At 38.6% G+C, this 23,521-nt stretch overlaps 1 long non-coding RNA gene across 1 annotated transcript; it reads left to right on the top strand.

Moving 5' to 3' along the window:
• Positions 1–5,496: 5,496 nt before the first annotated feature.
• Positions 5,497–18,843, top strand: LOC102011851. The gene is made up of 3 exons (XR_259986.1): positions 5,497–5,648; positions 16,966–17,082; positions 18,493–18,843. It is a non-coding gene; the product is annotated as an uncharacterized LOC102011851 (long non-coding RNA).
• Positions 18,844–23,521: the final 4,678 nt, after the last annotated feature.

Here is a 23,521-nt window from a genome sequence, read left to right as displayed (position 1 = left end):
CAGGAGCAGCTTAGCACTAACCAAGACTGAGTTAGCCTTAAATCCTCAAACCTTTGGCCAAAACAGCAATAGTTTCTGTCAATGGTGCAGAAGAAAGTTTGATGTATCCCAGGAGGAATATAGTCCAAGATTATGTTCTAGTTTTTTTTCTTTGAAATATGGATGGTCACCTTTTTTTTCTTTCTCTTCTTGACACTCCTACATGCCTTAATCTCTCTCTCCATTCCTCTCTCCCTCCCTCTTTGGTTACTATTTTCCTATGGTATGAATCAGGGAATAATAATTTTACAGTTATATGAGAGTAATAATATTATATGTAGGAACCAGACCAGCATGGGCCTCTTTATTATTTTAAACGCTTGTATATATTTAGTGTGTATTGCTTAAAACATTAATTTTCTTATGGTGTGCAGAGTCCTTAAGAACCAAAGTTCCATTTCTCATCTGTCTACATATATTAATTTTCAAGACAATATATTATGTCTTGTTATTCAATTGATGCTTTATGAGGGTCATGGCCTTATTTTGTTCCCTATTCTATCTTAAGACTGAACCTAGTGGCTTGAATTAGGCACCATGAAAGATTTGTTGTAAGATTACATGAGAAAAAGAATGAAATGAATAAATAAATGTAGCAAACACATTTGAATACAATGAACGGTCTGGGTGAAACTGAGAGTGTATGGGTCTTAGGCCCAGATGGGTAGGACGATAGGTGGACTCTACTGCATGCTGGCTGTGGGCAAGTGGTCAGACTCAACGCTGATGTCTCCATCAGTAACTGGTCATCAAACTTAGCTCTCTAGCTTTTACTAGTATCATCTCTCTTTATGGTTTATGAATTCCATCTCCTTTCACATTAAATCAGCATTGAAAGTTAGCACAAGAAGTTTCACCATAGGTTTAACTTGATATGTCCAAGGAGTATTCCTGATCAGAAAGCTACCCTTTGGTAATCACTCTTCTTACAGTTTTGTAGGAATTATCTGATTCTAGAGAAAATATTTACTATTTTAAGAAAGTAATAAAAACCTTAATTTAAGAAAGATAGGACTCCAGTGAGCTGAGTCTTAAGGCCAACGCATTAGGTCTACTTCATTTAAGTCAAAATAGCAAGTGAATGTATCCTAGGCCTTCTGTTGGTCTTGGTTGTGGATGGAGGGGGAGCTAGCTGTGGGTGTGGGCACAAGGGCATTCTAGATAAGTTGGCTTCCCATTCACCAAGACCCACCCATTTATAGTTCTACATATTTTCTTATTACACTACAACCATTAAATCATGTTAAAAGCATTGATTGTAAATATAACACTCAAAGTAATATTTCACAAAGTTCATGACTTTTTGACACTTAAAATTTTAATAAAATATTATTGGGTCCTCAAGGACTGTAAGTGGCCTGCTTTCTCTAAAATTGTGAGAGCCTTAAATGCTCTGTAAATTTGGAGGCCTCTTTTGTGGTGATATGATTAGCTTTTTCACAAGATGATAAAGTCTTGCATGTGCTATGGAATTGTTAGGATTCATTTTACATCTCACAAAACTAAATAAAATTTTCTTTGCCACATTGCTTTTTAACCACCCCACCCAGCCATTAGGTGACATCTAACAGTGGGGTTATTGGAGGTTGAACTTGAAGTAAAATTCAGTGTTCTTGAGATGGTGCACTGCTGTCCCAGGTCCTCTGCGCCAGAGACGGGATTGCTCAGGAGCTGTGGTAAATGAGTCTTGACAGGCAGAAGCCTAAGCCACTAAGAATTATCACGTGAGGGGCTGGGGATTTAGCTCAGCAGCAAAGCACCTGCCTGGCAAGTGCAAGGTCGTGAGTTCGGTTCCTGGTACCGGAGAAAAACCAAAAAAAAAGAATTATCATGCGAGACCATTGCTTCTAGCAATTGTGGTCTCTGTGATTTGGACTGAAGTGACTTATTTTAGGAAGATGTTTTTAAGTATCTTTTTTTCTTCTGTCAGTTTTACATATGTAAATATAAATATATATCATTAATAGGCATGTATAAATTTGGAAGCCTTATATCCCCCCAAGAAAATGTTTCCTAATTATGAAGTGATTTTCTATTCCATTAATACCATTTGGTATAATTTGTTCCTTTTCTCTATGGCTTTTCTAGATTTGTTGGGGTTTTCATGAGTTAAACTAAAAATACTTCAGGTGCTACTCCAGAAGTACAGACAATGAGGTCCATAGGATGCCAGAATAACTTCATTTTATTCTGATGTATTTATCACTGATGCTCTGTGATGGGAGACCATGATGTTTCCTGCTCAGTACCGTTCTGGAGTCTCTGTCATCTGAGCAGCTGTTGTAAACGCTATCTTGCTCTGACACAAACTTGCCCCTATGCAGGAGCATCTGATCCCGACTGAGTCAGGGCCATGTGGGAATTAGCAATGGCAGTGCAACTTTAGAGTCACAAGTGTGTGGGCAGGAGTTTAATCTCATAGGAACACAGATCCCATTCAGAGCCTTACCTTTGGTTTATAACCAAAGCCACCCAGTACAGAACCTGAAATTGGTGAGTGCAAGTTGTGAAAGACCACCCACAGGAGGCTCCCAGGCTTTCTAGGTAAACGAGAGTCCAGGTGATGAAAAGCTTTTGCATGACAACGGGGTGACTAAATGAGTGTGGTTAGTCTTGCTCAGGGCTTCATATAACTGTAACAATAATTATGTTTATTTATCACATCTTGTTTTAGTATCTTTCGTAAACAAAAGTAGCTTCAGAGATGGAATTTTTTTTTCCCTTTGTTTTTCTGTCTGTATCTGCAAAAATCTGCCCAGTTTCAACAATATTGTACTACTGTCCTAGTCACTTTCTTTATTGCTGGGATAAAATACCTGACACTTGTAACTTAAGGGAGGAGAAGTTTATTTTGGCTCACATTTTTAGTTCATAATGGGTTGGTTCCAAGGTGGGAAGGCACGGTGGAGGGGTCTGGCAGAGGAAAGTCGCTCATTTCATGACAACCAGGAAGCGGAGAGTCAGGAGAAGAGCCAGGAAAGGAGATAAACCCTTCCGGGTCACGCTCACATTGACTCGCCTCTTCCAACCAGACCCCACCTCCTAACTGCAAATCAGCTGTGACACCTCCATAATCCAATCGCCAGGCGAGGCTTTGGGGAGCGTTTTAGATCTAACTGTAACATGATTCAGCTAGGACTGAACACCAACTCCAGTATTGCAAAAAAAAAAAAGAAGGAAAACAACAATAAGGTAGTTCCTTATTTTGTTTGTTTGTTTGTTTTTGTTTGTTTTTGTTTTTCTTCCAGTACCAGGAATTGAACTCATGACCTTGCGCTTGCTAGGCAGGAGCTGTGCCACTGAGCCCTGGTAGTTCCTTACTTAGCTACCATAATGGGGAAGTGAAATATCCTGCATAAGTATATTTTATAAGTAACTGAATATTATTTCTTTAATTACAGAATCTTAAAAACTTTAAGATTGTTTGATGGAAATTGTTCTAAAACATATTTCATATTTCTATGTTCTACTATATAGAGAAGAAAATACAATGAGACATTCACTCATTTACTGAATATCTAATAAACATACTATGTCCTAGACACTGTGAGAGAGCTGCATGCTATAAAGACACACACACAAAAAAAAGACATCTTGATGCATGGAGGTTATATCTTGGCTTTAAAAAAAAAATCAATAATTCATTTTTTTATTATGGAGACTCATTATACCAGTGATGTTTTCAAATGCTTTTGACCCACTTAGGACTGAACATTTTCACAGCTAATTTCGTAGTCAAATCCAACAAAGTTTTTTGTTTCATGATTTCTAATTCTGGAGTCTTGCATAGTAAGAATTTCTATACTAGTAAGTCATAAGAATATTATTCTATATTTTCTTGTGTTTCATGGTTTTCTTTTCCTATACATAACTGGAGTGTTGCTTTGTATATTGCACAAAGCAGTGATATGGTTTTACTTTTCCTCTTGTCTACAGCTAGTTGTCCAGTTAATATTTAATAATTTTTCTCTTCACCATAGGTTTGTTTGGCCATTATTGTCTCCATGGATCTATTTTTGTATTCTATTCCTATTCCACTATCTATTGATCTGTCCTTGAGCTTCTACCATATTGTTTTTATTATTCTGGCTTTATAGTATAATCTAATACCTGCCTGGTAGAGCCTCCTTTGTTCTTCCTTCAAAGTTGACACAGCTATTTATGCAATTGTGTTCTTCTTTACGTGTTTTAGAAAATCAAGTTGCCAAAAAACATTTATTGTGATTTAAATTGAAATTGTATTACATTTGGGATTTAATTTGAGTATAATTGACATTTTCACTGTAGGACTTTATTTCTCCAAGAACCTGATATGTTGGCTTGTTTTACTTTGATTTTCTTTTGTAACTAATTTAAGTTTTTCTTCCTATAAAGGTCTTGTGCATTCTTTCTTAGATGAAATCCTAAATAAGCATAGGTTTTGTTGCCCTTGTAAGTGGCATGATATTTCTAATTGCCTAATACTGGTATAGAACAGTTCTACTGAACTTTATAAATCACTCCCCTTTCTAGATTCTTGAGTTGAATACATAAGATTTGTTTTCAGTCTTTTTTATTTGCTAGTGCATGTATTCAAACTAGAAATTTTGAAGTACTTACTTAGCCATGTTCCAAAAACTTGGCAGGTAATATTTTCTTATCTCTCAGTTCTGAGAATTTTGTAATTTTTCTTATGGTATTCTTTTTAACCCAAGTGACTTAGTAATATATTACTTAAGTTTTCCAGCCATATGAGATTATAAAATACTCTATTGCTGAATTCTAATTTTATTATATGAGATAATATGATCTGAATACTATTGTTTATTTGGACTTTAGCACATAGTTTTGTTTTCTCAAAAACAGCATGTATTCTTTGCTGGATATGTTTCTCAACATCTGTTAGTTTGAACTTACTAATCATGTTATTCAAATCCCCTATAATTTTTGCTTTTTAAACATCTTGATTTAAAGATTTGTGAGAGAGTTGTGAAAATCTGCAATTATAATTTTAATTTTCACTGTATAGGATGACATGATATGTATTTATTGGAGACACTCTCAGGTATACGTATGCTCATTGTCCTTACTTCTTCAATTTACTATTCCTTTTACCAACATATTATTTAACCCAACCATGGGGTTATTAGGTGTAGGAAAATTCTAGATGGTATAAATATGAAAGGATTCTGTGACCAATCATACATAAATGAGGGGCTGGGGATTTAGCTCAGTGGCACAGCGCCTACCTGGCAGGTGCGAGGTTGTGAATTCTATTACTCGTATCGGAAGAAAAACAAACAAACAAACAAACAAAAAACGTATATAAATGAGAAGGTGGTTCATGGGTAACTCTCTAGATTTGACTTGAGAATCTAGGGTGGATGGTGTCTTAGTCCATTTGGGCTGTTGTGACAAAATCCTATAGAATAAGTAATGTATAAAGAATGAAAGTTAATTTTCTTACAGTCTGGGGCCTGGAAAATTCAAGATCAGAGTTTGGCTATTTGGTGAAGGCTGCTCTCTGCTACCAAGATGGCACCTTGTTGTTCTGTCCTCTGGCAGGAAGAATCCTGGGTCCTCATTTAGCAGGAAGCAGAAGGTCAGGTGAAAGGGTGCTTAATGCAGTGGTAAGTTTCTTTCATAAAGGTTTTGATTCCATTCACGAGAAGTACTGTCATGACCTAATCATAACTCCAAGCTCCAATATCTTAATACCATCATATTAACTTTTAGCACCTGAGTTTGGGAGGGAACATATTCAAACCTTAGCAGCTGGTAATATTAATTAGCACAGTACAATAGAGGGAAGGTTTTGAAGGCAGAGAGGGGTAGAAAAGTTGAGATGGGTAAAAATTCATTCATTTGTATCTTCATTAAGTAAATATTTACTAAGTGCTTCGTATATGACAGGCACTAAACTAGGCATATTAAAGATGTTCAGGGTAGATTTAACAGAAATTGACTCCAAAGTTACACCAAAGATTTGTTAATGAAGGACCAAGTCAAAGTACAAATCATCATGTACACGTTCATATGCAAGCAATTGAATGTAGAAGGCTTTATGTAGTATGTACTGGATATTCAGTTCAACAAAATCTTCAGTTGTCTCTAGAAAATTTCCTAGTAACAGAGTAACATGATGTATAAACTACAACAGTATTGAAAAATTTAAAAATACAAATTTAGTCTTGTATCTGGAATGATTATGTTAGAATCAGACTAGACCTACAACACATCCTTTTCAAAGGCATAAAGCAATAGTCTTTAGGATTCCTTGAGCATGTGATGTACTTGGATTCTGGATTAAAAAGCATATGCTTGGACGGTCTCCTTAGAGATTCAGGAAGCCTGGAATGAATGTAAGATTCCATATTTAACAAGATCCGTAGCTGATTATGATACCTAAACTATATTTTGAGAAATGCTGCTATCACCTCTTATTAATTCAAATTATAGTTTGTTAGCAAACAACTAAAGACAAGCAGACAAACCAAAACAAGAACTTACTGCTTTTCAGGCTGAGAAAGGGGAGTTGGCCCTTACCTGTGAACTTACTTGCACTTGATCTTGTTTAAGAACAGATTTGCTCCTTAAATATATTTAGAATATTTTTTGTAATGTGCTAATAATCTAACAGAAATAATCTTTAGACATTTAGAAAATATTTCTAGCTGCACAGATAGTTTCCAAGCTGGTCTTGTTTCTGTACGTGCATAAAGCCTTTAATTTTTACTCCCAGAAAGTCTTCTTTTAGTGTGCTCGGACTCTGTGATGTCCAAGTTCTTTGCTAGCTCCTTCTATTGTGACAGGCACATCTTACAGATAGTTTCCTAACTTAGAAAAAAAAAAGTCATGAGCAGTCTTTGTAGTTTTCCTTTTCTGCCAAAAAATATAAAAATTTATTTGACCCTGCCAAAATTTTATTTCCTCCTATAGAAACTATTAGAAATGTAAGGTAAGACATAGTACCTTTGATTTCTGGAAGCATGTTGGGAGTATTCTGAGGGAAAACTCCATAGCAGCTCCTTTTCCACAAGATATTATTTTTTTTCCTTCCTCACTTAGGGAAACTACCTCTAACTTGCTTCTTGCTGACAACTAAAGCAGGTTTGGGAAACTATTCAACTTTAATAAGAGACTCTGTGTAGATTAAGACTGGCTTAAATTCAGAATTGTTTTAGGATTAAGGAGCACAAACAAAATTGAAAATGAGACGAAAATGGAGCCAAGTTTAATACCCACAGTATGAACAGGGTAACAAAAACAATTATATATTAATAGACATGAACACTCTATGGTAGGGAAATTGTTCTGAATAGATAATATAATGATTAAGCATATAGACTAGCCCATTGTATTTAAGCCAGTTAGAAAATTATAAAAATTTATGGGCGTGCAACATACAAGTGATTTTTCATAAAATATCCTGAGTTGACAACTAGATTAAATGGAAAAACATGTAGAAGATTGGAAGAGGGCCATTGTGAATGGAAAAGTACACACTGAAATAGAAATTAGTGTCATGAAACATGAGATTGTTGGAGGACTTGGATTTAATTCAACAATAAAGAAGAGATTCTTGCTGTTGCAAAATGAGAGTTAGGAGACTCAGAAAAGGCTAGGAAACAAAGAGGGACACAGAGGTGCTTATGATATCACAAGCTAGGAGCACACAAGTATTTAAGAAAAAGCAACTGCTGTGTGTTGATGACTATATTTAGAGATTAGATCCTAGACGGTCTCATCTGCTGATCTAATAATGGCTTAGCAAAATATTAGATCTTTGCTCATTTTGAATTGTTGGGGCTAAATCTAGGTCAGATACTGCCAGTCTTTTCTAAATATTTATTAACTGCTTGATTGATTAATCGCTTGGGAGTCTTGACAGGGATTGATACTGACTTTACTGGCTTCTCATCCTTATACTGCATTTTTTCCTTTTCCTAGAAAACCATAGTAGCCTTTGCCAGGCTTAATCTGTGGCTATTAGAAAACGTATATTGAAACAATGATGAGATACCTCATAACATCGAATAGCTAAAATCATAAGGATCAATTATGTCAAGTGCTGGCCAGAACATAGAAGAACTGAAACTTATACAGATACTGCTGGTGGCTTAAAACTACTTTGAAAATAGTTTAGCAGTGCCTTGGAAAGTTAAATGTATTCTTACCATAGGATCCATCCATTCTACTCTGAGGTATTTATCCAAGGCCATTGAAAACATGTACACAAAGACCTTGTATGTAAAAGTTCAGAGCAGTTTATTTGTACTATAGTAGCCAGAAACTCGAAGCAACCCTAACATCCATCAACAGGTGAATGGAGAAACTCAGAACGGTAGCTCTACACAATGAGGTCTCAGTACACAATGAGGAAGAAAGAACTATTGTTATATGCAACAACATGAATGAACCTGGAGCTGGGAATTTTGCTCAGCGGCACAGTGCCTGCCTGGCAAGCGCAAGGTCATGAGTTTGATTCCTGGTACTGGAAAAAAAAAACAAAAAAACCAACCAAGCAACCAAACAAAAACACATAAATGCACCTCAAAATAAGTAGCGGGAAAGAAAGAATCAGAATGAAAAAAAGAGAAGATAAACTCTTTATATATAAATATATGTATATTTTAATTCTAGAGAATCTATTGCATCAGAAAAGAATTCAGTGGTTTCTGGTGACAGAGTGGGGCAGGGAGGGAAAGGAGAAATCACAAAAGGCAAAAGGAATTGTTGGGCAAATAATAGTCATTATCTTGATTGTGACAGCTATTTCAGGAATATATACTGTATTTGTACATACATGTCACAAGCCATCAAATTTCATCTTTAAATATCTTCAGTTTATTATAGTTGTGCCTCAATAAAGCTAAAACAAAAGGAAAAAAATCATAGAATCTTCTCCTTTTAACACTGGGAAAGGAGAGAATACATATCACAACCTTATATACAGATGCTCCTTAACTTACAGTGGGTTTACATTCCAATAAGCCCACCATGAACTGAAAACACTGTAAGTCAAAATGCACTAAACACACCAAGCCCACTGAACACCATAGCTTAGCAGCACAGCACCCCTCAGCTTGTTCACTTCTATTTCCTTTTACCTGAGCATGGACCATAGCCAAAGGTTATGCAGTATAGGTCTTCAAGTTTGGCCTTCAGATCAGCAGCATGGATGTGAGCCCCAGTAGTTTCCCCTTGTGATCCTGCGGTTGACTGGGAGCTACAACTTGCTGCCAGTGTTCAATATCGTGGGAGAGGATAGGGCTGTGCATTATTAGCTGGGAAAGATCAAAATTGAAAGTACAGTCGAATGTGCATCACTTTCACACCAGTCTGTGGCTGGAAGACAGAAACATCAGTGTCTCAGGGTCCCTGCTCAGATTGACTCCACTTAGATGTTCTGGTACCAAATATATAATTAGTGGCTGGGGAGTAAGTTAAAGTATATGATGACCATAAAAGTTTGGTTGGTGAGAGCCATAAAAATCGGTCTATACTAGAAAACATGATCATGTAGTTAGTGCTGAAAGAGATGAAGACGTGATCTGACAGGAGATTCTTCACACTGATGACAAACTATAGTGCTGGACGGCATGGACATCTGTTTCTGCTCTGAAATTTGCTGATCAGGTACATAATTGCAGGTAGGCATTGACTTGTGTGGAAAGCCCAGCTCTTATACCCCTTCCTTTCCTAGCCTCTTCATTGATTACCTGCTGTTTGGACCCAAAGTGTTTTCCTCCCAATGGCTCTTAACCTGTGATCTGTATTTTAAATGGGGATCCTGAGATCGGCCAAAATATTCAGGTCTCAGGCCAGGCCCACTAGTATGCATTTTCTAAATAGGTGCCATGGGAAAAAAGGCCTGAAGAGCTTGCTTTACACTCTAGCCAGACTTTAAAAGGGATATCCCCATTATTTCTCCAAGTTGCTAGACTGTTAAGTCTCCTAACACCACCTCAACACTGTACCAGTGTATTAAAATATAGGTATTATATTAGTGCTTGCAAGAGAACAGATTAATGAAGGACACATAAATTTATAAGATTATCTTACAATATTCACTCACAAAGTCAGAAGTAGAAGAGTGCAAGAGATCTGTCCACATACTAGAGATCGGGAGAATCCAGCAGAAGGCCTGGAGCCCACTGTGAGCTCCTATCAGGGGGTCAAGGAACCCTTGAAGGAAGACTGAAGGGTCTGTGCCAGAAAGCCCAAGGGATGGTGCTAGAGGCTGGAGCATCTACACTGGAGCCGGAAGACATGCTCAAGAGGAAAGGGAAGACCAGAAAGCCTCTGAGGACAACAACAGCCATCCTTAGCAACAGCAAGGACCGCAGCTCCTCGAACAATAGCCAAATTTCCCTCAAGAGAAGAAAACAGCCAAACTTCTCCAGGAAAACCAGCATGAAATCCTCCTCTGCAGTTCTCCTTTTTTTTTTTTTTTTTTTGGTTTTTCTCCGGTACCGGGAACTGAACTCACGACGTTGCGCTTGCCAGGCAGGCGCTTTTGCCACTGAGCTAAATCCCCAGCCCCTTGCAGTTCTCCTTTTATGCCCTTGGCAGCTCAGGTGGGTCTTCCATGCCCAAAACCATGCTGACTCAATTCACTGGGCATTCCCATGCAAGGTGACCATTGATTAATCCACCACAGTATGGATCTGCCGACCTCGTGTCACTTCATGAGAAACACATGGTAAGCTCTTTGTACTGCTTCATCTATAGAAAAGTCAGTCAAAAGACAAACACTTTCATAATATTTATTGCTCTACGGTCAGCCTTCAAATGTATAGATAACAAAAATAATCTGTGGCATCAGACGGTAGCTCACCGGTCTACATCTGCTTGAAATTACTCCGTAGGCATAATAACTTTGATAAGCTTGTGCACTAACAACTCAACTTTGAATATGGGTTGGTTAAAGAACTAAGCAACCTAAGAACAGATTCTAGAACATGTCAGAAATAACCACTACAAGATGTTCTGGAACTGAGCTATAATATTAGCCTCACAGTATTGGCTGACAGTCTTTTAGTTGATGAAACAAATAAGGCAGTGGAATTTATTGTCCTGTTTAGTAGCAGAAAAGAAGGGCAAAAACCTATACAGGAAAAACAAAAAACATCTTTTGCTTTTTACAGAGGCGAGCTAAAATAAATGCCATAAAAATGAGGCTGCTCATCATCTTGGGCAGCTTACTCGTATTTTGACTTCAGCATCATCATAGACTTCCTGTCCTTTTCCTTCTCTCCAGCCCTCTCCTCTCCAGTCAATTGCAGCTTCCATATTGAATTTACCTGCACAGCACCCCTCAGCTTGTTCACTTCTATTTCCTCTTACCTGAGCATGGACCATAGCCAAAGGTTATGCAGTATAGCTCTTCAAGTTTGGCCTTCGGATCAGCAGCACGAATATCCTCTGGAACTGTGTTAGACATGGAAATCCAACTACTCCTCCCTGGACACTCTGAATCAGAAATTCTGGGGGCAGAGGCCAGCAATCTGGTACTACAAGCTTTCAGGTGATTCTGATACATGCTGATGAAGGGCCCTGATCTAACTATTTTTCCAGGTTCTCTCCCCCAGCTACAATTATTTTGCCTACCATGGCCAGACACAATTTCCAAAGCATAGATATGATCACATTACTCCCTAGGGCAAAATCCTTCAACCTTTCTCACTGGTAATGCTAGTAAAATGCTGTGCTCCCTGAACTCTTTCAGTGTGCTAGGCTGTGCAGCTCCCTGCTGGGCACGATAAATGTTGTTGAAATGTGTTGTGAGGGGATGTGTAACCACGTACTCTTCTGTGGCATCAAATTGCAGTGGTCTTCATCAGTGGTTCTGAGCCTTGACCATAAATTACAAGTACCTGGAGATTTATCAAAATACCCCACCCTAGAACTATTAAATAGGGCTATGTATGGGTATGGTCTTGTATCCTATTTTTAAAAGCTCCCTAAGGTGATGATGTGAAACTGGGTTTTGAAGTCACCATCTCTAGGACTCTTGCCTTCCGGTCCTGTTTCTCTTGCAGCTGATGTCACTTTGTCCCCAGCTGTGGTGGTCACGCCCCTGCCACAGGCTGTACCACTAATCTTGATATGTAAGAACCAGAGGGCAGAAGCTGAGCTGACTCAGCTTCCCACAAATGGCATTCTTCCATCTACTGCCTAACTAACGTCTGGAGTTCAGAAACTTCCCTGGCTTCTCTGTAGTCTACCTCATACACAGCAGTCAGAAGAATGAGCGTGTTCAAATCTCAGACAGACCATGGTGTACACTGTGCTCCTTGAAATTAAAAGCAAACCTTCATACCGTGACTTACGTATCTTTGTTTTACCCCTTCCCTATACCTCACACATCCATTCCCCACGTTGGTTTTCTGGCCTCAGCAGAAAACCAGTTCTCCCTCCAGTTTACTCTGCTCTGGCTTCAGCGACTTCCTCTTGCTTCCTTGGGAGCGCTTGAGCCTTTGCACATGCTTGTTCCTGGGTCTGTAATCATCCTCACCTTTTTGTAGATGACAGATCAAATATCATCTCGGTAAGACCTCCTCAGACCAATCTGTTTAAAATTGCTTTATTTATTTATGATTTAGCATCCACCTCAAATTGCAACCTCCATGGGGGAAGGGAGTTATGTCTCTATTGTCTGTATTAGAAACAGACCTTCCTGGTCTTCGTCGAGGCCCAGGAAGTTTATATCTGTAATCCCATGAAAAGTTATTGGAATTCTAGCGAGTTAATTCCAGTCTGCCACATCCAGTACAACCCATGGTGAGAATAAAGACACTAAGGCATATCTGTAGTTATGGGGAGGCCGGGGGTCCTAAGTCCCACCATGATGATGGTGGCCTCAACCCAAGGCTGAACCCAGGTTTTATTTATTTGTGAAGAAGGGAGTGGCTTTAGGATGAGTGACTGTGAGAACCGTGGGAAATAGGTGAGTGCTGTGAGCTGGGCTAGGTAGGAGGTCTGAAATCACCTCTGCCATATACAGAGAGAAGGATATGCAGAAATAGTAATCTGCATAACATAACTGAGATAATATCTAATGTTTTGGGGTTGATGCTTCAGCTCTGATATGTAATGTTTGAAGCTCCAGGAAGTCACAGCCTCTATCCCAAGGCTTGATCCCAGTCAACGGTGTGGAGCACTGGCTCACACATCCCACCTCATCCCAGCTCACTCCTAGGAGCAACAGGGGTCTGGGGAAACACGCCTGCCATCTCCAAAGTCTACAATCAGCACCTTGGTTAGACCGATATGCATTGCTGAAGCCAAGTGAAGGGATAAGGAAAGGGTCCCAGCCAGCTCTGTACATATCAGCACATGAAAATAGGGTTAAGCTCAGCCAAAATGGAGGCAATTGCTCCTCTTTCAGGGAGAGTCACCTAGGTGGTCCTCCACATGTATATCCAATGCTTAGAACAGTACTTAACACATAGTAGATACTGAATGGATGAATGCTTGTCCTCTATGGTTAGGCTTCTTATCTCATAGTCTACTTTAGAACTTGAGCCTTTGTCTCATGCTGTATGCCCACCTTCCTACCTAGGTGAGCCCTTCACCTACTCCAGGCCAACTGGGACAGGATCCTTGGTCTCTGGCCATACTTTGCAGGGGCTGAGTAGCTGCTGTGAACACCAGCAGAGCTGAGATGTTCATGCCTACCTCTTGCCTTCTAGTCCTTGCTCTCCCACTGCTTCTATTCTGTTAGCTCATTGGTTCATTTCAACCTTGACCATTTTCCTTCAGCTACCTATTTCTACAAGCTATATGATGTCCGTCCCATGCTAGTGGAGGCCACCTCTGGGCAGGCCTAGTGTCCACATTTTTATGCCATCCCATTCATCTCTTGAACTCTAAACAGGCTGTTTCTGTTTTCTGACAGGAACTGCTGTGAATTAAAGTCTCTCAATCAAGATAATTATTCTTTCTCCATATCTATGCATGTATGTATCTGTCCTCCATGCCCCCTGAATGTGGGATCTAAGAGAATAGGGATTTTTGTCAAATTTTTGTCCTTTGCTCTTTCACTGCTGCCTGGAATAGGGACTTACCCATTGGAGTCTCATGATAGATAAAGATTTGTTGAATGAATGATTTTCATTGCACTGCAGGTAATGGTGTCATCACTGAGTTCTCAAGTATGAAAACTAAGTAAGAAGATCAAGGTGAACTAATGGTTCCATTTGGAAGAAGTTACAGGTTGAGTGCCATGCTCCTTGACTTTGTCTTTGCTGTCCAAATGCATTGTTTCTTGGCTCTGAAAAGGGAGTAAACAAGAAGAAAATCAAATTGTGGATAATTCACTGTAGAAATGGTAATAAAGGTATAAAATAACAGATGGAGCTTCAGAATCATACATTACAAAATAAACATGCATCCATTTTAAACTTGAAAACTTGGCAGTGAGAAGTTTCAGAATATCCAGATGTTAGGTGGGATGTATAAACATAGAATGAACATTTTTACTTTTCATAGTGAAAGCCAGGCTTAAAGCAATTAGAACAACTGTGAAGCAAGCTATATTCCTTATGGTGAAAAATAGCAATTCTATCCCTTTCTAAGACAGGCAGTATAGAAATATCCCAGGACACAACAGCCTTGGGAAAAAAACTCCAGGATCTCAAAAGAGATGCCTCCATCCCCATGTTCACTGCAGAATTATTCACAGTGTTCAAGATGTGACAATCACCTAAATGTCCACTGAGAAAGGAATAAAGAAATGTGCAGTCTATGCACAATGGAATACTATTCAACCTTAAAAAAGAAAAATTCTGCAATATGTCATAACATGGATGAATCTTGAAAACATTATGCTAAGTGAAATAAGTCAGTCACAGAAGGACAATTATTATTTGATTCTGCCTATGTGAAGTATCTACAGTAGTCAAATTCATAGAATTAAAGAGTAGAATGTTGTCAGAGGCAGGGGGTAGGAAATAGTTCCTAGTCAGTGAGTATAAAATTCAGTTTAGCAAGATGAATAACTCTCAAGATTTGCTGTATAATGCTGTATCTACAGTCAACATTTCTGTGTTGTACAATTAATTTGTTAAGAGAACACTCTCATGGTATGTGTTCTCACCATTATAAACTGAGCAATGTTTAATTATGCACACAAAAGAGATAAAGATCCCAAAGTCCAGCAATGTCTAGGTAACTTTTAGGAGGATCAGTGGGGCCAGGGAGGAAAATTGTTCTTGCCTGTGGCTCCCAGGCATTTCCCACCTGCTAGTCTATCCATCTACTGACTCTGCTTAGGGCAGGGGGTATACTGCACTTAATGTATAAGTATAAAGTACTTAGGATAAACATGAGATACCAAAATATCATTTGTTTATCCTAAATCAAAATTTAACTAGGTGTCCTATATTATGATTTGCTGAATCTGAATCATATTCCTGGTATTGCTTCTGAAATAATTATAATTTTTGTGCTGTAAAAGGGTTTAATTAGGAATAAATAAACAAAGGGAAACTATGGGAAGTCCTTTCATACCTTCTTAACTTACCACCTTTTTCACCTCATTAGTTTCCAATGCCACTTACCACACTGGCTCTCAAATCATCACTAGTTTTCAGCTTGTTTCTCTTTCAGTATTACTAAGCAGGTGGGCGTGAGGGAAGAGAGGGTCAGTTCATGGTGCCTTTATAAAGATGCTGCATCTGTTGGAGGTTCTAAGCTAAACTTCACCACACTTAGAAGGGTTGGGAATGGCATAGCAGGGCTATGTAGGGGAGGAATGCCCTGGCCTGAGTGGGAAACAGTTAACCCTCAGTGTTTGCAGGTTCTGTTTTTGGGACTTCACCTATTGTTTAAAATCTATTTGTGGGGCTGGGGATTTAGCTCAGTGGCACAGCGCCTGCCTGGCAAGTGCAAGGTCTTGAGTTTGATTCCTGGTACTTGAAAAAAAAAAAACCAAAAATAAAAAAAAAATCTTTTTGTAACCCCAAAATCAATACTCATGGCACTTTCTTGGTCACTCACAAAAAAGCACAGATAGGCCAAAAATCTGAGTTGTCCAACACATGTGTTCCTAGTTGGCTTAGTTACTTTTCTTTCATTGCTGAGACAAAATACCTGATGTCAAATATTAAGGAAGGAAAGGTTTATTTAGCTCACAGTTTGTGGAGGTTTTAGTCTGTACCTGGCTGGCTCCAAGGCAGAGTGGCACATGGCAGAGGGCAATAGTTCATGACAGCAGAAGATAGCAAAAAGCAATAAGAGCTAAAGGGAGGAGGGGCAGCAGGCAGCCTCTTTCTCTCCTTTACATTATATGCAAACTACCTGCCCCAGGGTGGGTGTAGCACTCACAGGCATAATTCCAACACTGGGCCATGATCAATCATAAACTCTAGAATAGAAGCCTGCCCCATGACTGCACAAGGCTTTGGGGGGACATGCAGACACAAACCATAACACCAGTACAGCCCCAACCCAGTAACAATATACCTTCTTGTTTCAGCTCTCATCTTATAAAGACTTTTTCAAAGTGCATTGAGTGCCATATTTTGCTTTGCACTTTTGTGTTTTTGTTTTATTTTACTGTTTAAAATGCCCATCAATCTAATTCTGAATGGCTGCCTGCTGTTTCTAAAGTAGAAGAAGGCTACAGTGTGCCTTTCAGAGAAAATATATGTGTTTGATAAGTTTTATTCAGGCATAAAATGCTGTTGGCCATGAGTTCAGGGTAGATGAATGAACAATATGTATTAAATTAGGTGTCTTAAAGCAGAAACAGACACAAAACAAGGATACACATTGTTCTACTGATGAAAATGTTGCAAGCACAAGCGGAGGGAATGAGACTTGCACTTCCACTAGTAACAATGTCATTCTTCAATTCAGCGTCTGCAACAACTCTGTAGAAGTTCCCTACTGTGAACAATGAAATTTGACCCATATCTCTTAAATACTTCTCCTTCATAGGATTGTGACAGACGTTTTATCAGCACATGGACAACTTGGGGCCATGGAGATATATCACTGAAATGTTTTTCAAAAGAGGGTGAAACCTAGCTGACCATGACATCAGGAGAGGGAGAGGTGGGTGCAAATGGGATGGCTAGTTTTCTACACGCTGAAAGGGATCATTTTGAGAAAATACCAGCGGCAAGCTTGCCTGCTTCTGGCATGTATTTTTCCTTTACAAACAATTTTTATTCTTGCTTTTCAAGAAGAAAGTTTCTTGGCAGCAGGTAATGGTCCTTATGGGATTTTATTTTGGGATCAGATATCTCTGCATTTCACTCTTAGAAAACCCAAGCAGGCAACTAGCAATGGATTGCTTCAGACCTTGACAAGCATAGGGTTAAGATGTTTCATGAGATTTTTATTAATATAGTTAGGGAAGGCCAGAAAGAGCCAATTTATCCATATTAGCCCCTTTAACCCATTTTGCCTGAATGATTCAATCATTTATTGCGCTGGATCTTGTTTCTTCTGGGAATTCTGAGCAGTGTTAGAATTAAATTACCACCACTCAAACATTTTGTTCTTGTTGTTTTTGAAAGAAAGCCTTGTCCAGAAGGCCTCTCTTCTCTCCCTTCCTGGAGCGAAATACAGAGGTCCTTGAACAAAGCCAGATAGGTAGGTTAGAAGATGTTCCTCTCATCACACCTTCAATGTTTGAAAGTGTCTATTACTGAGAAACAGGCGTTTCAAGTCCCGGCCGGCTGTGAAGCGCTGAGTAGCCCGCAGCTCTTCTCTGAGTTCTTCCCCACTGTGTGTTGGACTCAGTGGGCCCAGCCCGGGAGGATAGAGCACTGACTTGGCTGTTGTTTTGCTGCTTCTTTGCTTCACTTCCCAAGTCAAATCAAGGTCCCTGGTTTTCATCCTCCATCATTTCCACTTTCATTTTCAAGGAAAGTCACCAGTTAGAAGAGTTTCTGAGACTATAAACTGGTGCAGCCATTTTGTACCACCAATGGGCACTATCGATCAAAATTTCACAGGTGCCCAGTTTTAATCAATCAATCCTGCTTCTAGAAATTTATCCTGCAAATAGGTGTACAAAGATATAGGTTTAAAAATGCTCCTGAGGTGTTTCCAATAATAAAAACAAAACAATACCCCACAAAAAAAATTAAAAGCAACTTTCATTGTCATATTTAAAACCCATTAGAGAGATAAAACTACATCTCTGTGTACTGACCTGGGATATCTGCAACTTTCTATCAACTGTATGTGGCAAATGGCAGGAAATATGTAGTAGAGACCAGTGTGTAGAAATGAAAAGAATATGTGTGTGCAAAAAATATATAAAAGGGTAATACCAATCTGTTGGTCATGGTGATCTTCGAGGCTATTTGAATTTGGTATGAGGTGGAAAGGGAGGGAGAAGAGTTGGTGGCTTTTGCATTTTATTATATGTATGTTTCATTGTTCAGTGTGTTACAATAAATGTGGATAATTTTATAGCGCTATAACAGCTTTTATGTCTTATTTTCCATTCAGGAACTCCTGCGGAGAGGCAGTGATTGCACCGTCCAACGTTTACCTGACTCACCGCACGTGATATTTTTGGACTGCCATGCCCTCGTATGCTGCCTTAATCACCCATTGTATTGATGCTGCATGGATGTCAATTTTACACCTTATTTCTGTGCTACCTGTTGTCAGAAATCTGTTTAGATGCTGCCCCAGCAGCCTTTGTAGATCTGGCATAAATTAATTGGAACCTAGGCATACCCAGTCAATCTCCTTTGACCTGAGAAAAACTCTACGTCACTATGTAGTAAAGAGATTCATCCCTTGTTTCTCTCACTAGAAACTAATAGACCTCACAACTTGAGCCGAATAAACACTGTATTCCCTCCTTGTAGGCATGGTCTTTGAGCTACACAATCCACAACCTGCCTGGGAAAGCTAAGGGATAATGCTGTGAATCTTTGTAAAGCAAACCCTTCAGGACCCATCTTACTCCCACCTTGCTTATTGAGCTCTCTGCTGCTATGGAGGTCCAGCTATCAGCCTCCTGTCAGCACCCTAACTTCTCTGGGGCCTGGAGTAGGAAGTTTCTTGTTTCATGCATTTTGGTTTCACTCCCTCATCCTGTCTCACCTGACACACGCATCTGAACCGCCCTTTCTGCCGCGTCAGGGCTCTCCTAGAGAGCGGCTAGCTTGGCTTATGGTGGCTCTTGACTGAGGAACCTCAAATTGGAAAAAAATTGCAATACTTGTTCAACGGGTATCTCTGACTTAGCAGAAGATAGGTGTGGAGAATATCTGGCCATGAAAAGAGAAGCTGCCAAAAAGGAGTTTTAGTCAAAAGTGAATTAGTTTATAATTGTTAAGAGCTCACAAAATGGCCGCGTATTCACTAAAACTTAATGACCTTGACCTATGTGTTTGGGTCTTATGTATCAACACTAAGAGATTAGCCTTGATAGACAATGGGAGCAAGAAAGAAGGATTTTTTTTTTAAAGGAAGGAAATTAAAGGGTTACACTGATCTGAATCCACAGTGAAAATTCCAGAGGCTGAGGTATCAAAGTGTCATCCACATCAGTTCAAAATACGTTTGAAGGCTCCTCCACATGTTTGTTGAAATGGCATAATTAATTATATGCTGTGTAAAAAGTGATTTGATTCATTCAGTTCTTCAACAATCATTTTGCTCCTATTTGGGGATTATGCATGATTTAAGTATTGAATGGATTATTCACTTATGCTTGTTAAAGCTGGCATCGAAGTTCTAAGGCATTTCAATGCTGAGGAGCTGAGTGCTGTTGGGGTCTGAAGCACTGATTTTTATAAGTGTAAATTCACTCTGCCATCTGTTGTGAAAGGAGAAAATGCTTCTTGTTGCTTACTTAAAAATGTTAATGAAGGAACTGCCCTGAAGATGAGATGTGAGAATCTCATTCAACTTTAGGTAGTCATGTTTTAAAACATGTAGGAACTAGGTGAGGCAGTGAGGCAAGAAAAAAATCTTGTGCCCCAAATTATGGAAACATTTCCATTGCAGACCTCAGGGGTGATGTCAGAGAACAGTTAGGTGACTTTGTTACCCAAGAAGACTCCATACGATCTGTGATTGTCCCTTGAAGAGACGACAGGAAGGAGGTAGGGGGAAACACTAAGATTCACCTTTGGGCAATTAAGAAATACTGAACTGGTCCATGTAGGAATATCCTGTGGACAGGTGTGAGTGGCATTTAGTACTTCCTGGTGAGTATAGTGTTTTACCTGTCTCCTTTGCGGTTGGTATCTGCATTAAAACAAAAATTAATAGATTTATTCTTTGTCTATATGGAATGCATTCCATCTCCCTTCTTCCTGAGATAAGATCCCAGGAATTGTTTTTGGTTATCTGGCCAGAGCAGTGGCTAGTGCTATAATAGAAAGCCTTGTGAGCTGCTGTTCACCTCTGTCCCCTCTCTGTTCCTTGGGAAAAGAACAACCGTCAATTTCCATTCATTTGTATGTTACCATTTATCACCCGCAAATATTTATTCGGACAAGCATATCCAACTGCAGCCCATGGGTTGGACATACCTGGTCTGCCTGTACCATGTTGAAAGAGGATGATGGCTTGGATCACACATAAAACATATAATATATTAATGCATATAGATAACAAAGCTTCCTTTTAAAAGTATTTTTATTATAACAGTCATTATATAAGAGGAGGCACATTCTAAGCCCTGTACTAGTTGGTGAAGTTAAAGAGGTGAAAATGTACCTTTCTGATGAGTAAGGAGCTCACTGCCTCATAACAGAGACAGCCGTGCAAGCAATAAGTTACAGAATTATCCTTAATCTTCATCTCTCCATTCACAACAAGTCCTACTGTCTCTATTGCCAGAATGTATCCCCACCTGACCACTACTCACTGCCTATGCCTGAGTCCATGTCGCTTTTTTCTTTTACCTAAACCAACTGTGCCTTCTGTTCTTGTTCACTGCAACCCCTTTACCTTACTGCAACAAGAAGGTTCTTTTTTTTTTTATATGAAAGTCATATGATGTCACTATTGTGTTCATAACCTTCCCATTGTTTCTTGTTAAAATTCCAACTTGTTATATGGCCTCTGTCTGTCTCTTTCTGCTCCTCTGATACATCACATTAGCCTTGTTTCTGTAGCTTACTCCTGCTCCACCTCTGCCTAACAGTCTTCATCGCATCTTCTGTGATTTGCTGGGTCTCCGCACAAATGTTCCTACTTTGGACAGCCTTTTCCTAACCACACCCCTTATAGTATGTCTCTTCTAATCTCTAAACATTGCCCTATTCTAATTTGCATAACACTGATGTCTGAAAAAAAGATGTTGTTTGTCTTCTTGCTGTGTGTATGCTGATTGTGTGTGTTCTCCACTGAGAATCAAAACTAGAGGAGAGCAGGGACTCGGTCATGTTGCCCCTCTGTCACTTGGGCAACGGAAGGTGTCAGTTTGTATTTATGGAACAAATGAATGAACATACGTGTGTAGACAGTGGAAGTATCAGTGTATATTCACATGGTCCTCTGAACTGACTATATTTGTAGATTACTTCTAACACTAACGGGAACAGAACCATGCACCCACTCAGAGGGTTTCAAAAAATGCTAAATGATGGTAGAGATTTATTTTGTTTCTATTTTTTTGAAATTATCTTTCAATTATGTTTTATTGTCTTTTCATAATTAGTACCTTGTAGAGAACAACTATTCTAAATATTTTCTAAAATAAATAGTACAGGGTGTTAGAGAACGCTAACCTGAAACACTAACCTGAACGAAGTCCTGAAAACACATTTTTCCTTTAGATTACAAGTAAGCACAGGAACTAAATGCAAGACAGAAAATTGTTGCTATCACATATGAATATTTTTCTTGTTCTATAAAGAATTTTATTATGGCGATTTTTATATGAATCAGAGAAGTATTCATCGAAGTGCATTCAAACACTTGACAAAGTGTTACTGATTCTAAATAAATGCTATTAAACCACCATCTAATTTTAGAGGTGAAAAATGTATTTTTCTAATCTTTACCCTCAAGTACATAGTTTTTTATATTAACATATAATAATTATACATAATAATGGGGTTTGCTGTGATATTTCTATATATGCATTTAAGAGAGGGATAAAATTTCAAAGTCTTTTTTCTTATCCCTAGCCCAAGACCTTCCTAATCTCTGATAGTCTTTATTCTACTTTCAGGTTAACTTTGTGAGAACATGCAATTCCATCCACTTTGCTATGAGTGACAAGATTTCCTTATTTCCTCATTTTCTTTATCCATTTATCTGTTGATGACCACCTAGACTGATTCCATGTCTTGGCTATCATAGATAGTGGTACAGTAAACATGGGTACACTGGTGTGTCTTTGGTGTGCACATTTGGAGTGGCTACATTTTCTTTGAACATATACCCAGAAATGAGATAGCTGGAAAATACTGTAGATCTAGTTTTAGTTTTTTTGAGGAGCCTTCATATAGTTCTCCATAATGCTGTACTAATTTATATTTCCACCAAATTATTATTAGATATAGTATCTAGCTGGGGCAAGATGATATCTCAATGTAGTTTTGATTTACATTTCTCTGATGGCCAGTGACATTGAGAAATCTTCATATTTCTTCTGAGAAATATCTACTTAATTTATTTCTTCTGAGAAATATCTACTTAGACCATTTGTCCATTTTGAAGTTAATGTTTTAAGATTTTTGAGTTTGTTATATATTCTGGATAGTAACCCTCTATCAGATGAGTACTTGGCAAATATTTTCTCCTACAATGTAGCTTTCTTTTTACTCCTTCCCTTGCTGTGCAGAAGTATTTTAGTTTGAAGTATTCCCATTTACCAATTTTTGCTTTTGTCTCACATTCTTTTGGGGTTCTATCCACAAAGTCACTGCTTGTACAAAGGTCTTCAAGTGTTTTCTTCTCCAGTTTCAAATCTTACATAGAGATCTTTGATCCCTAGTTAGTTGATTTTGTACAAGATGAGAGATAGAGGTCAAATTTCAGTCTTCTGCTTGTTACTGTTCAGTTTTCCTACCATCATTTATTAAAGAGGCTCTTCTTTCTCCAATGTTGTTTTTAGTACCTTTATTGAGAATAAGTTGACTATAGATGCATGGGTTTATTTCTAGGTTCTCTATCATGTTCCATTTGTCTATGTGTATCGTGCTCTGCCTGTACCATGCTGTTTTGGTTACTATGGCTCTATCATGTTTTTTTTCCTCTATAATATTTTGATACCAGATATTATGATGCCCCCAACTTTTTTTTTTTCAAGATTGTTGTGCCTATTCAGGGTATTTTGTACTTCCATATGAATTTTAGGACTTTTTCTAGTCCCATGAAAAATATTTTATTCACTTCCCAGTTTGTTCTTTTTTAAATTCTTGAGATGCACATTCATTTGAACTTTTCCTTTTTTTTTTTTTTTTTTTTTGGGTATAAGTACTGCTATCACCTTCACTTTTAGTGCTACTTTTTCTGTATCCCTTAAATTTTGGTATGCTATATTTCAACTTTAATTTATTTC

The sequence above is a fragment of the Chinchilla lanigera genome, unplaced genomic scaffold, assembly GCF_000276665.1.
Source record: "Chinchilla lanigera isolate Chin_1 unplaced genomic scaffold, ChiLan1.0 scaffold00011, whole genome shotgun sequence".
NCBI lineage: Eukaryota > Metazoa > Chordata > Mammalia > Rodentia > Chinchillidae > Chinchilla > Chinchilla lanigera.
Note: the sequence above shows the minus strand (reverse complement) of the source record. Positions and strands in the feature narration are given on the sequence as shown.